Raw genomic sequence first — 24,308 nt, forward strand, 5'->3', positions numbered from 1 at the left:
AGCAATACCAAGTGGAATGGAAGGAATTACATTGTTAATTTTCTCTTGCCAAATACAGAAAATCTCTAAAATAGCTAGCAAGTACTCAGCCATAAGATCAGCTTTTTGGAAATATTTTTCTTTTTCATGAATGCTAAGACTTTGAACACCATCATAACATTTTTCTTAGGAGTGTACCTTCCTATGTCTCCTTTTTCCTAAAATAATTCCCTTTTATGGCTTAAAAAGGTAATTCAGGTTGTCATTATTTTACCTGTTGTGATACTGTTTATATGCTGGTTGTCATCCAGACTTTCAGAGAGTTACATTTATTGGCCTAAAAGATTTCAATCCTGTGGCAGATGTAAAGCAACAGCTAAAAGAGAGGCAAAAGGTGTGGGAAAGGAAGAAGACGAACAAAGCAGAGATATAAATATAGCATGCAAAAAATGATCTTAAGGGATTGGTATGTCTTCAAAAATCAAATATTCCAGAGTTGCAAAATACCCCAAATATGCAGCCTGTGACCACATGATTGCATGTTATTTTCCCTTTTTCTTCCCAGAAGATGTTGGCCTCATTCAATGAGCAGAGTGGGTGACATTCACTTAATGATTTTTTTGTGTCAAAGTGCTGTAACTTGTAAAGATTCAACTGATGAGGAGAAAGACAGAGTATCGTCCGCCGATTTTCCATCCACGGCGTGACATTATGGTGGGAGTGAGGTGAGTGTGAAAGCCCCATTCCTGCTGGAGGGAGCAGACATCCCCAGGGACAAGGGTAAGAGGTTGGGGGTGGGCATGGAGGGCACTGGATCAGTCAGCTGCCTTGCTACAAAGGGATGTGAATATGGCAATGTGGCCAGCAGCTTTTCTTCTCCGGAGGAAGGCAGAGGAAGCAGACCTTGACTAATATTTGCACCAACACCGTGTTATGTCCACCAGGAAGTACAGGGGGCCATTTGAGCGGGTAATTTATAATTAATCAATCATCTGAAGCCCCTTTCTATTTCTACCCTTCAATAGGAAGAACTTAGCTGAGAAGTCAGGTCATTGTTCTCAAAATGAAATGTGGAAAGCAAGATTTTAGAAATATTTTAATCATATATTCATGTTGACATAGCCACCTGAAGAGGGATTTTTTTGTATGATCTAATAATGCTAATCCATTATTCCAAATGTGGATTTTTCTATTTAAAAAATGCATGAGAAACTGGTTTTCCAACAACCATTTTAAATGACTGTTCACTTTAGTAAGCTGAAGTATTTTAATTTCTTTCTTTGTGTCAAAAACTAATAGAAGTGTAAATAAAATTGAGAACACAGAACTTCTCTTAGTTTTCAGTAGATAAGCATTCTTTTGCAATCTGAGACTATGTACAACAAGGTCTTATACATAATTTTCAGACATCCAAAGAACCTATGTACCTATGTATTCCTTTAGCAATACAAAAGCCTGTAGTAGAAATAAAAATAAAGTTGAAATACATTCCTTAAAATTCACTTGAAGGTCTATTATGTTCTGGTGAGAAGGATCATCAGGAGCTACAGCACATACATCACAAAGCTTTTAAACAAAACATCTTCTACTTCTCCAGGAAATACATATCAGTTGTACTTTAAAAATCATTTAACAAAGATGTTTTATGGTCACTGTATAGCAGCACTTATTGCTGTGTAAATTAAAATTACTTATCAATTAATACAGAAGTAATTTTATTACCAAATGGATAGAGGAGTTATGAAAAGCCCTAATTAAAAGCATTGTCTGCTCTGTTTTACACTAATGATTCTCTAAGAACCAATGTTATTTGTGAATTAGCTTAATCACAAAGGAATTAAAGAGAACAAAATTATTTGTAGGAAAATAGTACTCTAAATGCATGGAGACTAGACAGAAAAAGCACCCAGAGTCATTTCTATATCTGATCAACTGGCTTGTCTAATCCATTTTACTGTGGATAGTTCGCCTGACATGACTTCAGATTAGTTTAATAGGGATTAAAGTGGCATGAAGTGTATAAATCTATGAATTTGCAAGTACAAACATGTTTAGGAATTCATTTATCTTTAAGGGCAGGAGGAGGGGCGAAAGTTCAAAGTAAAATCTGGTTACATTTGTAAACACAGATAATTCCACAGGAAATTTGGAAAACAACTAAAACCCATGCAATTTGGGTGGCAAATCCTGATGACTTTACTCAGTTTCTCTGCAGAAAATCAATTACTAAAGTCAAACAAGAAAGAACCCAAGATCTGGTGCTTGGAGAATTGATGTGGAAGTTCTTAGGTAAACCTACAAGTCCCATTGATTACTGCCCAAATAAAGCAGACCTCTGGCATTCAGCTTTCTGAGCTGGCATGATCAGCACATAATGTCTTTGGAGCTAGAGCTGCCAAGAGAAAGGGATCAGAGACAGCCAAATTATGATATCACACCAATAAAACCTCATCGTAGTGACATACATAAAACACTCTGTAAATTGCTTTTTGTAACTTTTAATTTATTAAGAGCTTTTGAACTATGTTTTCATTCTGTGACATGTTTTCATTTACCTCTCATATCCTTCATTAATTTGTTTCCTGTTTGAGAAATAATACCACATTTTTGGCAGTTTGAAACTGCTGAAAAAATATATCATACCCTACATGAAGTAGCTTGCCAGAGAATCAGGAGTGTGTGGTATTTTGAATTGCTAGGCTGAATTACAGTGAATTATTTGACTACTCAATTTGCCTAGTATCAAGGTTGAGTCATGATAGCTGCCTGTCATGCTGCTGTTTGCTCATCCATAAGCCCAAATTGAGAACAGCTTCTGCAGCTGATATTTGGGGCCTTGGAGAATTTGGAGATGCTGGATTTGTGCTCTGGAGGGTGGTGTGTGGACCTGTTTGCAGGGCGGCTTGCAGTGTTAAATAAAACAGATCAGACACAGTTTTCCCCGCTAGTTCTGGGAATGGTGGGGACGTACCATTGGCAGATGTAGCTCAGAGTTCAAACATCGGTGTCCTGCTCCCCTCTCAGTCACTGTCTTTCTCTACCATAAGTTCTAAAGGTGACTCATTCTGGGAATGGGACCAAAGGCACAAATGGACAGAGCAAAGGATTAAAATAACTCAATACCACATCATGTCGTGCTCACACCTCAGGTATCCATCCATAAATCCATTTGAGAAGCATTTATGCTTCTCCTACAGCCTGCTCGGCACATTTTTTCCAGCTACGCCTGCACAAACAACTGTTCAGCCATGAGCTGCAAAGTTTCTGAAGGAAACCTGAAACTCTCTCCCAAAAACTCCTCTTCATCCTCACCCCTCAAAACATCCTTGCCTAAACTGTAACTGGCTTTATGGTCCATTAGCTAAAAGGCAACTGTTTCAAAGCACTAGGTCTGTAACTTTGAAGAGCAAAGCAGTTGGATCTTGTTACAGGTAGAGTTTGCAACTATTGAAAATATATAGCACATACGGAACCCTACAGATATTATACCCTTTCACTTTGCTAATACCAATCTCTTTGTGTTACCTGTGATCTAAGTTAGAAAATTTCTTTGACGATTTTCAAGAAACTGGCACAACAGAGAAATGCGGTTAAAAGTAAGGAAATCAGGTACAAAGCTAGCTGAAGTTTCCCTTTCTTTCCAGTCTGCTGTGTAGAACATCAGTCAAGAAGGGAGTTACAATACCTTTGAAGATGACCTTTCAAGGCCAGGCCATTCAGGTGATATTAATATTTCTCACCAGCTCCTGAGTTAAACCCCATAGGAGGGGAAGGGAGTGTTTGAATTGAGGGACACTGAATCCAAAGCAGCTTTTGGAATGGGTTGATGGGAAGGGCTTAATCACACTTGGGAAAGATTTCCCACAGTTCCTGTGTCAGACAGGGAGGAAAGATCTTATGAAAGCAACAGGGGCCAAAGGTTTTGTAATGAAAACTGGGGCAGAGAAGAGAAAGCTTATTTTTGTTTCCTTCCGAGATATGACTGGATTTTGACATGAAAAAATATCGGCTTCCTGCTGTGTAGGAAGCTCATACCGTGAGATCAAAGAATAGTAAGTGTCTAGCTGCTAGCTCACACAGATTTTAAAAGCTGGGTGTTTGGAATTAAGAAAGTCAAACCCTGGAGCAAACAAGAAATGAATGAATGCTCAACACTTAGTGCTACTCTACCTAAGAAAGCAAGCTGGAGACTGCTTTTCCTACATTCAAGGGTGACCCTGGAGAACTCTGGGGGTTGCACTTTTGCCATGGGGGGATCTATCCTGGGATGTGCTGAACACCAGCTGAAATCCAGCTATGGCAGGAGTCACTAGAGGGTACTGTAATACACAATATTACTTCTTGTGCATGAGTGACATTCATTCTTCCTGTCAAAACTGAGGCTTGTAATTTAATTTGAGGGGGGAGAGGCTGATGTAAATAGAAATAATTTTATTATTAATTCTGTCTTCAACTATCTGGCTAGATTCACTTGCGTGGGTATCAGTCTACTAGAACAGGGCAATGCCTGCATGTTAGTCACCAACATCTTCATTGGAGGACCAATGTAGTCATGGGAAATGAAACTGGAAGAAAACATGTGTTTTCCCTAACTCTTGTTTCACCTCTAAACACAAACCGGTTTGCAGCACAGTGAAAGCTACTCCCCAAAAGCACACATGATCTCATGCAGATTAGCAATGCTGTACTGTGTGGGTTCAGAGACATTATGATCTATGATGTAGATATACACTCAAGAATCAACCCCCCCAGGCAGTCAGTCACTTCCCTAGGAATAACTTGAATAACTTTGATGCTAAGGACTTTCCTATGCACTGCTATCCTGGGATTCGGAGCAAGTATTTTGCACAGTGCTGTGTGATGCCATCCAGAGTTGAGGCTGAACCTTGCATGGATGTCTCACCTTCTGGCCCAGAGAGCTCTTTGCTGCCAAGTCCCTAAGGGCATTACCAGGTGTTCTGGGAAAGGGTGTGAAAAAAGAGGTAACTGACTCCCCCACTCTTTCCTCTTATTTTAGACTTCCAGTAAGGAGGAGATTTACACACAGCTCCTGGGAGACTTTTATTGCTAGTGGTTAGTTGTACTGCATGAATATATTTTCTTTTCTGAGTGCCTTTCATGTATCTATAGATCTATATATATATATGCATTTCACCACCTTTAAATCTGCATTTTGTGAATTAATTATAATTCTGCTGTCAGAATGAATGATAAAACATGGTTATGTTGCTGTCTAGGAGGTTAGATATTCTCTTTCAGATATAGATAACAAATTCATGTTTGTGATTATTAATTCAGTCTAGATCATTTGAACTGTTGTCAGATCCAGCTGACATGATACAGTTGTAACTGCTACATACATGATCCTGGAAGCCTGAATCTGGGTCTATTCTTCTCCTATTTTTGCTTTTCCATATATGCTGCCTTGACATTTGATCTCATATAGGTACTCATCTCTCATTATGTAGCTTGTAATTTCAGTTCCTTTTTTGGTTGGCAAATTGTTATCAGAATTATTTTTGTTTTCTGCAGTTTCAATAATTTTTTACTAAGTAGTCAAAGAGTACTTGCTAGTTGTAATATGGTGGTTCTGATAATTCATTATTTGTGCTGTGTGAATGATCAGTGAAGTCATATGGATCTTTAATCTTATTAAGGATGAGTAAAATAGATAGGTAAGTAATCACATTTCTGATCTTTACATTATTTATATACATTTCCAGTGTAGTCTTTTATGTTCAAGAAAACTCCATTTTTTTCCAAAATATTCCAATCTTTGAAAATATTTCAAAATATCCTGTCAAATTACTCATGTGCTCTTGTAGCCACAAGATGGGACTCTGAATTTGTCTTGTTGAGAGTGCCTTCTAATCACAGAGTTATTAATTTCTATTTTACTTGAAATACTTGAAAACATCTCAACATTTAACTCACTTCAGTGAATTAAATGCAAATAATATTAATTGCAGCAAACAACAAAATACTATTAAGCACAAATAAGAGTGAGAGAAAAATGAGGCATAATATACTAAAATTATTGAAAGCAAATTTTCAGAACAATTCGTAGAAATAGCTGTCCATTTTCTGAACTCTTCTAATCACTTTGTCCCAGTGGAAGGTGCCATTTTACTTACAGTCCACAGAAAAGATCCAGAACAGCAGTGGGAGAAGGCGGAAGCCTATTCATGTGCATAAGAAACAAGGGACTTCAAAAGGTGTACCTCTGCTTTGAAAAGTGACTATGTAAGATGGCAAGTTATTCCCCAGTTTTGCCACCTGTGTGCATTCAGTTATATCTACTGACCTTAGTGACAAAAATAGTTTTACTGATCTTTAAACTTACTAACCCTGATGAGCAATACAGACCAAGAGGCTGAGCCTCATCCCATTCCTCCCGGTTCACTATCAGTAGGGTAACTCCCTGTACATCACTCTAAAGTACAGCTGGTCACACTTGTGCATACCCACAGATGGCATTTGGGGTGCTCAGAGGTCACTGAAGGTGTACTGTGAAGACAGTAGGCTGCTCAAGGACAACTGAGAAAATAAGCTGTCTCTCGCGCTCCTTGGTAGCAGCAATAATGTGCAGGAAGGAATAAATCCAATTTGACTTTTGTATTTTAACTTAGTTTGCCGGGCTGAGAGTTGAAAGCAAATTTGCTCTCTCTTTTCCTTTTTTTTTTTGCCTTGTAAAATGAGCAGATTTGCTATAAAGCTCCTCAACTATACTCCTATATACAAACTATATGAACCCCTCACTCCTCCCAATGCAACACTTTTTTACTTTCCCATATAGAAGGTTGCTGTGCTTCAGGGTAAATGTAGATGCTGAAAAGTGTCATGGGTGAGTCAACACTTTGGGCACAACAGAGCTTTCAAATAAAACCCTCTGAAAAGCAGAAACAGAAGTATTACTCATCTCCTTTTTTTCTTGCTGCCAAACTTGTTTCTCCTTCAAGATCACACTTTTTTTCTCATTTGTAATCCTATTAGAAAAAGGCATGGAAGTAAACTGTCATGTAAGGACAAATATATTGTGTGATAGAAAATGTTTGCTACACTGTTTTTCTATCTGTCTATCTACGGCTGTATGTAAACAATATCAAAACAGTGAGCTAAGCCCAGCTAATTGTCTCCTCGTGGAGGGATTTTGTGATAGCCTAGAACTAGAAGATTTAACTCTCCATGTTTTCAGTATAGAGAGTTCATTGCTCTTGCTCAATGAAGTAGCTCATTGCTACTTCATATGCCTCCTTCTTTGTATAATTTAAGACATCTGGTGGTTTCCCTAAACTGTGTTAAAGGACCATGGAGCACCTCTGAGCTTTGCTGTGAGAGCCTCTACCATTGCCAAGGCAGCAGCAGCATCCTGAGTCATGAGTCATTCTTTCTTCCATGCTCCTGGGGAGTAGAGGGCTCACTGTGTGAATGCGGTACTCTCATACACAAAGACTGAGACTGAAAAAAAATTGCATATTCTTTAAAACTGGGTGAGATTTGAAATTGAGATGCTTTGCTGCCCTTTTCCCTCAGGAGCCAGGAGATGAGGGGGTGGGTTTGTACTTGCAACCATCCTTCCAAATCTCAGACTCCCATATGGCTAATATTGCTGCTTGTTGTGGCATTGGCTACAGCCTTAGTTCAAACAGGCTTCATTGACTCATCTGCTACCAAATTATTATGTGACACTGGCTTTGTCTTCTTGGTTGTTTCTTCTTTATTGGTGAACCATTAATATTTAGCCTATTATATCTGTTACCTGGAAACTTTGAGAAGATTGGCAAAAAAAGTTTAACAAGTGTAGGCTTTGTGTCTCTCACTATTAACAGTGTGCCTGGAGATTTTATGAGCAGATTGGCCATGTATGTCTTTAGGAGACAAGCCACAAGGAAATATGACTAACTTACATGTCAGCTGCTTCTTCATGACTCCTCTTCATAAGTAGGATTTTTTTTTTCCTAACAGATGAACACAATTTCTTGTAGAAGTAGATATGCAGAATATTTGAATGGCACAAAATACGATAATGACGATATAATTTGAAAGTATATAGGGATAATCAGTTTTGACCACCAGATTGCTGTCAAACAGATCGCCTTCATGGACAGTTAAAATAGCTAATGTTATCAGTATTTTGGTCTAAAGAGACTAGGGTTATCATTTGTAGCATGAAGTGATCCCTGCAGAGTCAAGCAAACAGGTCTTTTAGAAACTAATAATCACAGTAAGAACAACAAATATTTAACCCATTTGCTGAATTGAAGAAGAGAAGCATATTGCTCACGAATACTTATTGGGCTATATTCTATTGTACATCTGAAATTTCTCATTCCTTTTTCAGGCAATTTAAATTCTTGAAATCATTGCTTTCTTAGTTGGATATAATTGAGCTGAATGTAATTGGTACAGGACACGAAGTTATTCCCAGTCAGGTTTGGATATCTAAATTGTCCTATGGTTAAAGCAGCCAGAGCAGACTCACCTTACAGTCAGTAAAGAGAAAAAGGTGTTCTTAGGTTACACACATGTGATTTACTTTAGGTGGCTGCTTTAGGATGAGATGAATAGTGCCCTAGACTCTCTTGTCTATATTGCCTAGATGCCATTTGACTGAAAGGGAGACAAGGGTAACTAGCTTGTCTATAGCTATGCAGATGAGTCCCTCGTCTTTTTATTCTAAATAGCATAATTAGTTGATGCTTGTTAGATGCTTTCAACCTGAAAATGCTGTGTATGGGCTTGTTCTACTCCTCCCCAATGAGGATGCATGCAAAATATGTATGGATTTAACAATGATTTGTTTTGAGGGAACAATTAAGAAAAAACATATGGGGTGTCCAACGCTCTGGAAGAAGCTGAGTTAAAGAAGTTTTAGAAAATTTTGTATATGCAATCTCCATATATGCATCGTCAACAGCTTATTACAGTTTTTTCCATACCACGAGATCTAGGCTTTCTGCCAGAGCACTCTTTGGGTATGTTTAGTATGCAGCACCTGGAAGTACTTCCGAGATCACAGATCAAGTTGTGTATCCTGATGCCACCCTCGTTTTGGGGGGTCAGATTTGAATACACACACTTCTCCCTTCCTCAGTTCCTTGTTTATTGGGGGAGGAAAACCAGCCACATGAAGTGGGGAGAAGTCATGACAGTTTGGCTGGGGAAGGACTGGGATCCAGGCAATGTGGGCTGGTGCACATATCAAACAGTTTAAACATATGCTATGTGGCAAATGGTATTTAAGGAGTGTAGCACATTTCAGTGCAGCAGGTCAACTTTTGCTTTTTACTTACCGATCTTACAGTGTTAAGTTCAAATAATAGGGTCTGAATTCAAACTGCCTCCTATTTTGCTGACAATGAGTTCTGGGGTGATTTCTTCACTAAACCATTCCTTCGCTGCTTGTAGTGCACACGTGTGACATTATGTCACACAGGACAACAAATACAATTTAAACGGTCACATTTTCTCTATGTTCTCCTGAGAGTGTATTTCACTGTTTCTGCTGTTGCTTTCCATTTTGTGACTGACAAAGGGGTGGGAAATGCTCACTTATTCTCCCCTCTTCAAGGTGTAGTAGCAGTAACAAGCAAGAGAGACTAGAAACAGCAGCAGCAGGAGAGAGTGTGATCAGACTGGATGCGACCAAAGGCACCAGGAGCCTTTCTGTTTACTTTAAATGGAACTATCCTAGTCTTTGAGGAAATAAAGTACCTTATGTCTCCCTTAATCACTTGCATGTGAGATAATTGTAGTTAGAGGGAACTGTATGCAATTGTTCTCAGCTGGCAAGGATCATATAATATTTAGAGCGAATCTCACAGAAGATTTCAGGGGGAACAAAAATGCTCCATATTGACTGTTGGCGTGATGTGATGGAATCTAAACTCACTTTGCCATTTAGATGTAGGATTCAAAATCCACATCTTATTTCCTTAGCATGCCTTCATCTTCCTCCCTTTCTTTGCAGTCTTTCTAAGTTAATTGCTGTTCTGGGGCCAGTGCCTAAAGCTCTCTACAAAGGCTCTGTTGTTGTTGTCCACTGAGGCCTGGGATGCCTAAAAGATTATCACTTAAATAAGTTACCTTTTATTATGGTCAGTCCTGCAACTAAGATCATGTTGCATGCAAAACTGCATGTTGACTTCATAAGCTGTAGGAGACATACAGTAAAATATTGTGTGTGGAAACATTTTTCCCAACTGTTCTCAAAGCAACGCTTATTGCACAAGAAGCAGAAGGCATCACATTACTTTTAAGTTATATGGCATCTTATCATAAAATGTTATGCACCAAATCTCTGTGTACCGCTATTATTAAGCTAAATGCTACTAAAAATAATTATGTATACATTCTATTCACGGTAGAACATGCAAGTAACAAACTATACTTCCAGAATTCTTGATGGAAAAAGGTGTTTCTTATATATACCTGTGTTGTTCTTACTCAGAGGTAGCGACTATGTACCCTTACTCTATCATTATGCAATATTTACCTCTGTATTACTTATATATTCATATCCTAATCCTCTGCCTCATGCTTGCTTTATTTATTTAGTACTGTTTTTTTCCTGATGGGTATTCCTAGAACTGGAAAATCAGCATTTAAAAACATCACGTGCTTAACAGAGTTTGGTTTTGCTCTCATGCTACAGTCTGGTCTACCAGTAGACAAGGAAGTCCAGGGGTCTCGCTTAGGATGACAAGATCACAAGAGATGTGAAAATAATGTAGCCATATTCAGTGCTTGCATGCTCTTACCTCACCTGCACTACTTCTGGGACTTCTTTTTCCCCACAGAGGCAGGCATAGGGTGCTTGGCAGCACTGCCCATGGACCCCAGCCTATGGCTGCTGAACTCACAGTGCCTGGGGAGGGCACTTGCATGCAGACCACCACCCTGGCCTGGAAACCTGGAGGCCAAACACAATCAGGCCCTGAGAAGGAGGTTTGGGAAGCTTGCTGCTGACAGAACTTGCTCCAGCAACCAGAGGCAAAGGTGGGTATAATAAAGCAGAGGACTGGAGATGAGTCTTGGACTTGGTACAGCCTTTTACACATTATATATCTAACACTTGCAGCTTTATTAAAAATGAGGGAGAAAGAGTACTGCCTGCCAGATGAAAACTCCCATGAGTTGCATCTGCGGGAACGAAGAAGCTGCATTTGCACATCTGAAGACAGGAACAGACTTTCTGTTTTGAAGGCTGAGGACTTTAAGGCATGATGGCATCTGTACCTTCCACCTGATGCTGAACAAAGGGGTCCACAAATTGTCTGCATAGGTCAATAGGAAGCCAGTCAGACCCAGAACAAATTTGGGCAGTGCTCTCTGGTGCACTATCATGAGCCGCCCAGGATGGTCTAGTCAATGGTATTACAGGAGCTCAGATTTCTAGGCTGTCTATCCTTTCTCTAGTCACATTGCTCATCACTTATCAGGGATGTTGGCCATGGTATCTAGATCCCAAACTGGAAATGTACTGTATGTTCTGACATACCACTTTCTTATACTGAAATCTCCAGTGATTACCGAATTTTGTGGATGCCGATGGAATTGCCATGCCAACTCAATTGCATTGCCATTGCCATGCATTGCAAAGCATCAGATATGAGTCAGCCAAGTTTAATTATTAACCAGATTCTACTTTTTCCTTTGAGAGCAAAAAATATGAATGTAAGTCATCTTCTTTTGTCCATATGGGTTTTCACCAGAAGGACAATTAGTTCCTTCCTTCCAGTAGTCACCTTCATGACATTGGCCAGGCTTCAGATGAAGCTATTTCTGAGGTGAGAGGTGGGTGAAATGGCAGGCGGGGAGCACAGCGTGGCCAGGGAGCGCTACAAGGGGAAATCCTCTGTAATGGGGTAGGAAACCAGAGGCTGATCCTAGATTTGGGCATTGCTGGCTGCTTTATGAGGAACTGCAACTGCTCTTTTACTGAACCTAGTTTCAATAATCTTCAATGGTATTTTGTTTTTGATAAGAGTCTTGCAGACTGTGATTCATTCAGGCTCTGTTCTCTCTTTTCCTTGGTTTGTCTGGGCTACTCTTTCTTTTAGGTCCTTGAGTCAATTTAAAAACAACTTCTTGACACATTTTCATTTGATAACTGCTCCCAGAATATACTTTAGCCCACCTTCATCTAACTCCAGCTGTACTCACAGAGACATTTCGAGTACAACAATTGAAGTTTTGTTGTGAACCTCAATGTCTATGTAAATGAAGCAATTAGACAACCATGATTTGCTGGGCCCTCGTCACTCTGTTATATTTGCAGAGAAGCCTTCTCTTCGTGATTTATATCTATGCTTGTTCTTCATGCTAATGCTATTTTCTGTTAATATATACAACTATTCAAATGATGAAGTGAAGCAATCACAAATATAACCCATTTAATGTAATACTGGTTGTTTTTTTTTTAACCACAGGGAAGTGTACAGATGAAGGCATGCTGTTTAATGTAATTATGAAACAGATAGTTGTTACATAATGTGTTAGCTTCCCCCTTATTAAATGCTGACTTTAATTAAATGAACTCTTTACCTAAGAGAAGCAAATTGATTTTGTGATTCAGATATTGTCAATAAAATCATTATAACTAGTGAGATCAGATGTTAATAATTAAGAACAAATGTACAGTTATAACTTCAAGGTCATTAGTTGTCAACTAATGGACAATCAGAAGAGCAAGTTTTACCAAGAGATTACTTCACAAATTAACCATTTATCTGATAATTGTGTTACTATGATTTTTGTTATCGTTACTATTATTGCTACTAAGACATACGATGTAGCGAGGAAATCGTTTATCATTGGGTCAGTCAATTCATTTCTAATAATACCAAAAATTGGGGTTCAGAGCTAACATCCTAAAGTGATGGTTAAATACACACACTATTTTATATAAAATAAACCCAAACATGTTGGAAAACTTGTGCTTCCTTACTGAACTAAACCCAGCTATTCTGTTTTTCCTACATGTGTATCAGTCAAAGTCAGACTTGTACTTGGGAAGAAAACAGTATAAGGTCACCAGTCACAAGCTTGGCACTTTCTGAGATGTGATCATTGTTTTGGGGACATAGTCTGAACTAGGTTAAAGAGGCTTCACTTCCAACAAGGTCTAAGCATTGAAAAATAGGCACAGCAGCTGACAGCTAAAGATTGGCCTTCAAAGTTTCTTCTGGAAGACTTTCTGCCATATATTATTAATCTGTTAGAATTGGCCTATACAGTAAATGGCATTACATATATAAGATAAAACAAAGAAGCAAATTTACATTGCACTTTACTTCAGTATAGATATGACAGAGCCTGCTGAAGGAAGTTGTATGATTTCTTAAGCTTCCATTTTAGTTTATTAGCTTAGGTCTGTCAAGGTTTTACATGTCTGTGTTTCTGGCTATCCCTTTTCAGAAATGCTCCTGTCTCAGCTACTGACCGGGTAAACTCAAACGCAGGGCTGCCAAACACAGAGCTATGGTTACCACTCATCCTGCCAGACTTCATTAGTCTTCTTGTTCATTTGTCTAGGAAAATATCTACCTATGTCTTTTGATTTACTGCTGAAAGATGAATAGTTTCATTTTAAGTCTATAATTATTTCATGACCTGTGTTCAGAAAAGATGCCAACCTTTTTTCTTTTTTTGTTTTCTTTTAAGGACACCTGTCTGACTTCAGTACAGACATTAGGATGGACTTTTTGTACTACACATAACAGACATAGGTGGACTTCCAGACAGCACAACAGCTCCTACTGCGAATGAGAAGCTGGGAGCCCACTGGCAAATGGGAGTTTTAGAGCAGGAAGCGAGAGTAGCTAAATTAATCCAGGAAGCACAGGACAAAGAAAGGCAATCAAAATTCTGTGATTTTTCTCTACCTTCCAAGTCCTCCACCAGTGGCATACAATTGCATGACTGCACTTTGATTTGTAGGCTGCATGGCTCTCCCTCCCACAAAGCTGAGACATCTACAATGTTGCAGTGTTGTCCAAAGGCCTTGACAAAGTCACGGTGCCAGCTGGGGTTGCTCAGGGCATCCTTCCTGATTAGCTTGTCTGGAGAACCCCACGTCACTCACACCTGCTCTACATTCTCCCCAGTTTACCTTGTCAAGGATACCAAGGAGCCATCCCCTCAGTTGCTGGAGAGGAAAGGCAAGCATTTCCAGCCTCACATTGTTGTGCTAGGAAATTTTTGCAACAGAGGGTATTGATGATATTGTAGGAAGATATTAGAACAGGATTGAGAAGCAGTAAATCTGTCCCATTATCCGTTGATCATATTTATGGTGCAGAACGAGTCTTGCAACTCTTTCAAGGGCAAGCAAGACTTGCCTAGGGGGAGCCACTTTGTTGACAAAGCAACCAGAAAGTAATTTCAGTGCAAGGAGACACCTTGTGCAGCTGCCTGTTTTTGCAGATCTAAGGCCAGCCTTTGTTGCTCTGAAAAATGTGATGGAGTAGCTGACCAAGTGCTGTGACGCTAATAACTCAGCTATGTTTTTAACATATTCTACATCGTCTGGTTTTGCATCTGACTCTGTGTTTGTATTACAGGACTATTCCAGCAAATTAATTCAGTGGAAGGAGTGTTTGCCAGAGTACTGAAAATATAGATGGAAAGCTCATTTTTAAATTCAGGTGCGCTAACTTTTGCTGGGGTTTTCATTCTAAGTTTTTAAGTCATTGCAGTAAAGACAGGGAATGGATGATTTTGGCCAGGAAAACCACCTATTTAGATGATAGTAATACCCACAATGTGGTGGGTGCTGTGTATTTTTATAAAGGTTATATATATAAAGCTCTTCATATACAAATATATATATTCGTAGATAAAGTTTATTCCAAACCTAAAAGCATTTTACATAGCATGTATAGTCAAGAAAAATACCTGGAAAACTCAGAAATTAAGAAAAATAGAAAAACTCATGAAAGATGCTTGTTTTAAATTAATAGTTTCATTTTCTGTATTATCATCAGCAGGGTTCAGAGCCAGCCATATTTTTCTGCAATGTGCTGTTTATGGGGGTCTTTTTGTTTATATTTTGTTAGATCTTTTTCTTCATGTCCCTTCCTTTTGAATTTCAGTTAATCGCTGCATTCCCAAGGGAAACTAAGAACCATTTTGTTTTCTGGGAACATCTCTTTCCCCAGTGGTCCCATCCCAGTTCTTAGATCCCACTCCAAATTAATTTTGCTGTTGTTTATTTTACAGGTACAAATGGGAAGCTTCTAAACTGCTGGTATATTTGTTGTTTCATAACTTTATTTTCAGGTAAAAATTTACCTGCTGCAGTTCAGAGTGGGATTGAATTACGCACTTCTATAACTAGGTTTCAAGTGACCATTGACACATCTGGCCTCCATATTTTTGAAAAGGAAAAGGCATCTCTCCAGTTCAAAAATCCAGCAGTATGTCTTTACATCTGTGACTGAACACGGGGCATACTCTTCAGTCAGCTTCATCAGGAATTATATTTTTAGAAATACCATATATCTTTATGGAAGTAGAAGGAGGGACTCCATGTTTTAGATTGAAACCCAGGTACTAAATCATGCCTGAAGATGTATCTGATTAATTCATGTCACTTGAAGCTTCCTCACTCCAGTCTGAGATACTACCTTGTCATTCCTTTCCAGATGCCTGTTCCTGCACAATTTAGGCTACGTTTAAGCTTAAGCTAGCTTGCAGTTTGAGAGAACAGGTTGAAGACAGACAGTAACACTCAAGCTAATTGTCTTCTAGTGATAAAGGTAGGAGCAGCCTGAAACAGCACAGCTCACTGTGTTGCTGTGCTGCTTTGTTGTCTTGGCTTACTCTCGTTGGCCTCATCTGAGGAACATGACTGTGGTAGAGTAATAGTAGCTGCCTCTTGCGGTGGAGATGAGCCTTCAGATAATGCCTTTCACAGTACAAAAACATGGGGTCAGCTTTTAAAGACATTTAAGCATGCCGAGATTTGGACAGGCAGAAATGAGGTTTTAAAAATTCATAGGTACCTCATTTAGATATTTAGAAGCTTTTGAAAAGTCCATTTATGGACTATCTGCCCAAATACACCTTAAAAGTCAGGTCCTTAGGGCAGGACAGACTACTGTTTGCAAACAATTGGTTTCTCAAATGTTAATTTTTTTCCTCCAATTTGCAAGTTATCCAGAAATACGGCTCTTTTTAACAACAGCAAAAAAGTAATAAAATTATTTAAAATAGGTTGGTGAGCAGTTTTGTGGACATTTTTGAGTTAAGAATTGCCATTTGTCAGCTATTTGTAGTAAATAGTTAGTTGTCTCTTTGATGTAGGGTTGGTGTTTGGCTTCCTAAATCACAAGTTCTGCATTATTTTCCTGGAATAGATGATGTAACTTTATAAATGATTTCTGTTTCTTTCCATAATGAATTTTCAACATATAATACATTTTGTTTGCTTTGTTTAAAAGGACTTCAGTAAGTGGGGCTTAAATTAGCTGTTTGGGATCGGTTATACAGACAGCAATTTAGTCATTCAAAAACTAGTAAAAACTCATTAGCAAAGGCACAGGGACAAACTGATTTTAAACCTTTTTAGTTTTTGCCAAATGTTTTGCATTTTATGGTTTATGACTACCTTTATCAGTTCTGTACAAACATTAACTGATCAGTCTCCAGCGACTGCTGAGAAACCAGTAAGCCTGGTGTTCGTCATCCAGTTTTACAGTGGGAAACACCTGGACAAAGACACACAGAGGTCCTACACCGAGGGAACCGCAGGGACAGGTTGAGCCTGTGGTAACGAGTGCCATACCTGCCCAGGTCAGGCTGCTGTGCTGTTGTGTGGTGCATGACATGCTGCTGGTAGGTCTCTGATAACGTACAGTCATGTAGAAATGTTCTGCTGAGAGTCTTTAAATTTTCTCCTCAGTGTGTTAACTTCCCACATTTTTGGAAACTGGTCAGAAGACAGTAATTCTCATCCTTGAAAACTAAAGATGTTTTATTATTTTAAAAATAGTCTTTTAACGGATCAGAAAGCATAACCTCTTTTTACATCGCACGTAGAGAAGATAAATCATTGGATGCCTTAATTTATAAGTACCCATTATATTCCAGCTTCATTGCCAGTATCTATTTACACATTTCCCACAAAGAAATTAAAATAGAAGAACATATTGTTCCCCAGACTTGTTGATTGACTTACTGATTTATGAGCTTGGTTTCTGAGACTCAACCAGAGCCTTTCCCATTGCACCACACTAAGAGTCATGAAAATAATGGAACAGAAATACCACATGGCTAAGCCATGCATGCTTTCTGTTTAAGCAACGTCAGTCTGACCTTGAAACATTTGAATCTCCAAACCTTGAAATCTCCAGCAAACCACACAGGAAATAGTTGCTCTACACCAACCAAGACATAGAAGAAAACCGGTGTTAAAAAGAAACATCGATTTATTTTTCTTTCAGCACTAACAGTTAAATTAACTTAAACATAGTACAGCATTGACAAAATGTATGCTGACATTGAATGTTTTGAATTTAAATTTCATGGTAAAGTAATCTTCAGGTCCTACTCTGCTTTCAGACACGTGGGAGGAAATGTACAGTAGATAGCCTGTGCAATCCATCCTGTTTCCTTTGCCTACAGCATGAACACCATTCCAGGCTATGTCTTGTCTTTTTTTTTTTTTCTCTTTTTTTTCTTTTTCTCTTTTTTTTTTCCTCTTTTTTTTTTTTTTTTTACTTAGTACTGTGTACTTTTACTATATAGGTTTTCCTGCAGGTAATGCCTGTTTATTTTTAGCACAGCTAATGGTGTGCTTACTTACAACATAACAGCCCTGCCTTCTGAATAAGGGGAATGACTCACATTCATTAAAATGAATCTTGATACATTTGGCTACTCATACAAAACAGAGGTGCATAATGTGGGGGAATTAGAGGACACAGAATTCATTAATCCATGAGGTGGCAGTGATGCCAAGCAGAGACAGGCATAAATTTCTCATATGTGTCTTGGTGACAAAGTGATTGTTTTGGGGAAAAAGAAAAGAAGTCTGGAATTTGTGAACATTTAACTCTTAGAGGGGGATGTTCCACAGTTTGAAAAGAAAAATGGATTGTGAAAATCAAGCTGATAGAGATTTTTAAGAAGAACATTCATGTGACGTCTTTGCATTTTTAATTTCATTTTGAATTTTGTTAATCCTTCAGACTGTTTTGATTCGGTAATTTCTTTCCTTTGGAACAATTTTGCCTAGGAAAATTTGTACTGATGCACAGACTGAGAACAAAATCCATTATATGAGTAGCAGCAAGAGGTGACATTGGCTTTATGCTACATGGTGATTTTGATTGTGTGTGGGCTGCATGCAAGTCAGCCCCTTCTGTTTAAAATAATGGTGTGGCCAATACAAATAGTTGCTGATGTTGACAGTTGGGGAAAGCAGAGGAAAGGACAGAGAGAGCAAGTTCTTTATGTAACTTTTATCTAAGAAGAATACAGCTCTCAGAGCAGCATTTCTTTTAGGACCAACCACCCACTGACTTCAAGAGGAGTTTGTAGTGTACAAGGGAGATGAAAGTGGTCCAGCGTTTTGAAACTGGGATGCTTTCCATAATGCCAGTCCTTCAAGGCTGTGTTAGTGTGGGAGAGGGTCATCTCCACACACTGGTGGTTGTGTGACATCTACTGAAACAGAAATGTTTGCCTCAGTTAACTTTTATGCCAAACACATGGTATTTTATAAAGACAACTTGCCTGTGCAGCCCTCTCACGTCCTCCAGTAGCTATGACAATATGTTCAGTGTTGATATATTTTAATATAGACAAAATAATACATAATCACTAATAATTTGCATGGAAGTAGCACGTTTTATGCAGTGTCTGGTAGGCATAATACTGATTTGAATTGACTGGGTTTCCCAAGTCTTTTTTGAGACAAGTAAGTGAAAGCTGACATTTACAAAGTTGGAGGGTTGAAGTTAGACATCTAAATCTGTACTGAAGGCTCAGAAAGAGTGTTGGTTTTTTCAAAAATTCTGTGTCTCTGCAGTTTCCAATACCTACAGTATTATGCGAGTCATATAGCAAGTCAATGATACAGGAGGAAAAGGCATCCAGGAAAAAGCCCTCATGCTCAGATCCAAGTCACTCATGTGCATATCCATCAAGCAATTACCATGTGCCACAATAATTAGAACTCAAGAGCAGGATTCCTCACAGATCCCACAGGTTTCGTTTCGGACTTCACTGAGGCCATTCAGACCTGCTACAAGGGTCATAAGCATCAAGTCCTAAAGCATTTAAGTAGTTTGTGGAAGAAATTTTCCAGCTTGAGATTTTGGGATGTAGTAACAGCTTTGGGAATCTCCATTTGATATTTGTGTCCCAATGCATCTGCAGATACAGCCTTGATGGGATGGCTATGCAGGAAAATGACATCCATTGTGGACAAAAACCACTCCTGCTCTTCTGCATTTCCCTGCACTACAGAGAAATGTAAAGCTGAGAAAGAACAGGCTGAGTCTGAGCTATGTAGCAGCATGGTGGCACTGGTGGTGAGCTCTGAGATGTGGAAGTCGCTTCTGCTGGGGATAACACTGAACCCAACTTTTGCAGCTTTCCTATTGCTGCCCAAGATTTACCTCTGGAGCTTGCATTTTACTCAGCTTCTAGTGGCCAAGCCAGGGGGCTTCTGGCCTAACAAATACATTGGCAGTGACACATAACTCAGCATCTTCAAAGTCTCCTTTATCCTGAAGGATAACTGTTTTTATTATTTTAAATTATGTAATAATGCCAAGACACTGCAGTAATGGATCCCCTAAAACACACACACTGTAATAATGATTCCCCTTTTATTATGTCTCTCTAGGATGCTTAAACTAATAATCTCTGGAAAGCTTTCCCTGCACCAGATGCAGCTAGCGAATGGTTTTATTGTTATTCCCCACACTACCAGCATCTAATCCATGAAGCCAGGAAAGACTGTCCAGAGAAGAAGCAAATCAGCATTGATCACTGAGGGACTAATTTCCAACAGAATGGATAAATCCCCGTTATCTCTCCTAATGTTCTTCCTGGCCCAGGGCACCCTGACGAACCGCTGGCCTCCCTCCAACCGGCTGCGAAAGGAAGTCAGAATCACAGTGAGATGATTCAAGGGAATAGTCTCATCCATTGCACCCAGACTGCTTAATTTTATTGAAAAGCCCAACACCAGCTCCCACTGCCAAATCTGTCTTGCTGAGATATACATGAGCTGAAGTTGAGTCTGATTATGTGTCAAGGACAATAGCAAATCTGTTTCAACTGAAACTATGAAATATCAGGAGTTGGCTGGGAGTGGAGTTAGGTCCATCTTCCCCCTCCCAATGCACTCGCACCAGGAGCAGGTCCCTTCGTTTCGGCGTTAGCCCCTGTGGCAGACATGATGCCTATGCCAAAAGTTATCTTAGGAAAGAGGAGCCGTACAGACCAATCTGCTTCCAAAATGTGAGCAGGTGATGGCTACAACTTGAGAAAACATTACCTCTGTTCTTCCAGCTCCATCTGCAGGGGCTGGGTTGGTGCTGGATGCCCTGGAAATGGGTGAGGGTGCCTGGTGCGGGAGGAGGCTCTCCATGACATTGCTGAAATGGGTGCTGCAGAACAGCGTGCCCCAGTGGCTCTTCAAATGTGTGCAGCAGCGTCACACACAGAAAGACAATGTTATGGATAGATGTTATCCCAAGGAGTCCAATTCTCCATTTTGGTCTTAGCATTGTTATGTGTGATTTGCAAAGTAGGGACTTCCAGGAAATGACATGCTAGAAGCCCTTCATCTTTGCATATGAAACCAAGAACAAGTTTTTTGTAACAGGACAAAATGCCTTTTTTAAGTGCTAGAGAAAGAACTACCCCACAGCTGTAACTCACTTAATTTTAATAAATTCATGCCACTTTTTGTAAGACTGTGTTTGACCCTTTGTTTTTTTCTTGGGTTTGGCTCTGGGTCTTTAGAAATTTTGAGAGTCTAAGGCTTTTCTTTTTTCTTTTCTTTTTTCTTTTTTTTTTTTTTTCCTGAGGAGCATGTAAGAATCTGTGTCTAGCTCAAGGATAATTTTGAAAATAAAATATGGATGAATTTTCTGACCTTTATGAGTATATTGGAAAGAAGAAAGTCCTCTGAACAATGTGGTTTGACTAAAAGACTGATATTTTAGTGAAGCTGAAAGAGAGCTACACACGTATGAATACGACAGCATCTGTAGTCATACTAGCAAGAATTAAATGATAAGGTCATCAGTCCTCAAGCTATGAGGCCCTCCCAGAAGATTCTACCGTCCTTAACTCTCTTACCAAAACCACTACATAATAGAATGGAATAGAATGGAATAGAATAGAATAGAATAGAATATGATATATATACATAAAAACATATGGAGAGAGGAATTTGGATAAAACTGCATCCTTTATAAAGCACGCCACCGTTTGAATCTTTCTCATTGAGAAAATGCCATTTACATTATGGTAGTCTGAGATTTCCTACCCTAATCATGGAAGCATGGGAAAAACCGCACAAACTAGAAACACAAGGGGGCCAGAACCTTTTTAAATTGCTCTGGCATATGTTAAGGAAGATGGTTAGCCTTTCAATATTGAAATTTGGGGCTGTCAGAAAAAACTCAGAACCTGCCTTCTGGAAGTTAACAGCTGCAACCAAGCTAAGTTAGGCACACACAGAGGAGCCTTCATAAGAGAAATGTTTGGCTCGGATGCACCACAGGCTCTCAGGCCAGTTACTCCCATTATGCCTAAAAGCATGGATGCATTTTCCTCCTCCCACAAGCACACTGACATTGCTGAAAATATTTGTTTAGCCCAGTTGCTGATGATAATTTTTCCCTGCCTAGCCGCTGTGGACCAGTAGGTCTGTTTTGTAATTAACAGTTGTTGCTCTTTCAGACTCAGAAGTAGTAAGGGATAATTGGGGAAATGTGTTAAACTAGCCGTATTATGTTGAGTCTATTATGACTGGTCTATTACGACTCTACGCTTCTGTTTTCCCTGGGACACTCTTAGCTGCGAGTTTGAGCTCCAGAGGGCTCCGCTGATTGCCTGACACCCAGTGATGGATTTTACCCATCCCGGACAGCAAGGCAGAGCTCTGCTTTTATTTGCAGCTAACCTTCCTAAAACAATAGCCCATCCATTGTTTGCAGGGATTGCAGCTCATGTACAAACAGGATGGCACGACAGTGAGAGGCCAAAGGGACAGCCTGCTCTCTATAAGTTCATTGGGGGTGGTAAACACAAGAGAGGGAGAGAAGCTATTTAAGCTACAGAACAATGTTGGCACAAGAACAAATGGGTCTGAATTGGCCATGAATAAATGTAAGCTGGAAATTAGAAGAATATTTCTAACCCTCAGCACAGTGAGGATTGGGAACAGCCTTCCCATTGGGGGCAAGAAACTTAACTGGGTTTAAGATGGAACTTGATAAATTTATGAAAAGGATTATATGTTGTGGTTGCCTAAGACAGCAGGGGACTGGACACAATGACGCAGGATGCGTTTTCCAAGCCTATGTTCTTCACAGCAAAAACAACAATTAGTCTTTCATATGTGTGTTTTTCAGGGCCTTCTTTTCCAGTCTAGGGCTGCACTTCTATTCATAACCACGTTGAAGAAATTCAGATTCAAATGTCGACTCAACCTGGCACCTTTCTTGCAGCACAGTGGTGCTGTGTTGTGACCATGCCGAAACTCATTCTGGGAATGAAACCCAGCCTTGATTTTTTTTGAAATTATTTGTTGCAACTGGAAAATGCCAGAGCCTTAATTCTTACAGTGCTCTTACTGATGCAGAGACTGCTACGCAAATTTGGCACAACTTGTTGTTTCTCATCAAGAAAAGCCTAAGACTGGAATAATAAGGAAATTCCCAATCAGGGTGAAGGTGCATTGGCAAAACTGTTTTGGGCAGTTTAAACAGCTTATCACACATTGTATACCTGGAGGATGGGATAAAAATAGTTGTTCATGCTCATAAATTGAAATTGTTGCATAGCAATGTTAAAGACTTCTGTATTAACCAGCTGAAATTTAAGACCAATGTTTCACATTAGGATTTCTGTATAACAAATGTAAGACAAGCTCATCATAACATTTTTGCAGTAGGAAACAGTGGTGGTATCATTCCAATATCTATTATTTTGTTTCAGGAAATGCAGTTATCACATTGTTTTTGTGCTAAGTCATGGGCTAGGGATAGCAAGGACATTTCCTTAATCCTATCAGACTTCCTCCAAATTATGGCTATGTTCAATACAGTCAAAGTCACATTACCTGAATGTCAGGAATTGCGTAACAACGCATTCCTATAAACACTTGAGCTGTTGGGTAGAGCTTCACTTCACAAAGAAGGAAGATGATTGCTCCTTAGAGGAACTTCCAATTATATGTTGGTTATTGCCTGAACAAACTACTTACAATCCAAAAGGGTCACTTCAGCCTCTTTACGTGAGAGCTGTTCTTCTGCAGTCTTACAGCGTTCAGCAGGTGTAGTTGACTTCAGATGTATTTTTCATGACAGGATAGCTTGCCAGCCTCAGCGTCCTGCTCCGGACAAGAATGGGGAAATATTTTCGACAATAGCAGAGGTGTCTCTTTCTGGTGACTTCCCCTGTAGGTAATGCAGTACAGCACACCCATGTCACATATGATACCTTATTAACCACTTTAGAAATCTGAGATGGTTGCATATTATAGTTATCCATCATCCTCTCACTGAGCTGTGTTTGATGTCAGTTGCTTAGCTGGTATTTGTGATCTCTGTTTTGGAAAGTCTATAAAAGCTTCATGAAAAACTTGGAAGCTGGTTGGTCTTACTTCTCTGCCTGCCAGTGGTGCGCCATTCATAAATTAGGGATAATGATATTTACCTCCTTTGTAAAGTACTTTGAGGTGCAGCAAATGAAAAGCAGCAAATAAAAGAGATGATTGTGATTAGTTGTTACTTTATGTTATAAATACAACTGGTTGCTTCAGAGCTGCATTAACTTGAATCTGGAGTTCTATAAAACTTTATTAAATCAAGAAGGCAGGTAATCATTTTACAAACACTACCTTCTACAAGTCTATGCTCACTCTTTACACAGATGAATTCCAGATGCTTCTCCAAAAGAGCTACATTGTGCTTTATCTCACAGAACCTGGTGTTCAAAATGCCAAGGAAAAAAGTCTTCCAAGTACTAAGGGCCAAGCAAGTAAAGATATTTGTTGGATAGGGGAAGTCTATATGGACCAATTCCAAAGGAAGTGTCTCAAAAAGTGATGGACTGCACCAGACCTCGAAGCCATT

The 24,308-nt window shown here is 39.3% G+C and overlaps 1 long non-coding RNA gene across 1 annotated transcript; it reads left to right on the forward strand.

Moving 5' to 3' along the window:
* Positions 1 to 554: 554 nt before the first annotated feature.
* On the forward strand, positions 555 to 23,821 carry LOC128152407 (uncharacterized). Its single transcript, XR_008238648.1, has 3 exons — positions 555 to 704; positions 10,779 to 10,977; positions 22,584 to 23,821. It is a non-coding gene; the product is annotated as an uncharacterized LOC128152407 (long non-coding RNA).
* The last annotated feature ends 487 nt before the right edge of the window (positions 23,822 to 24,308 follow it).

The sequence above is a fragment of the Harpia harpyja genome, chromosome 2, assembly GCF_026419915.1.
Source record: "Harpia harpyja isolate bHarHar1 chromosome 2, bHarHar1 primary haplotype, whole genome shotgun sequence".
Classification (NCBI taxonomy): domain Eukaryota; kingdom Metazoa; phylum Chordata; class Aves; order Accipitriformes; family Accipitridae; genus Harpia; species Harpia harpyja.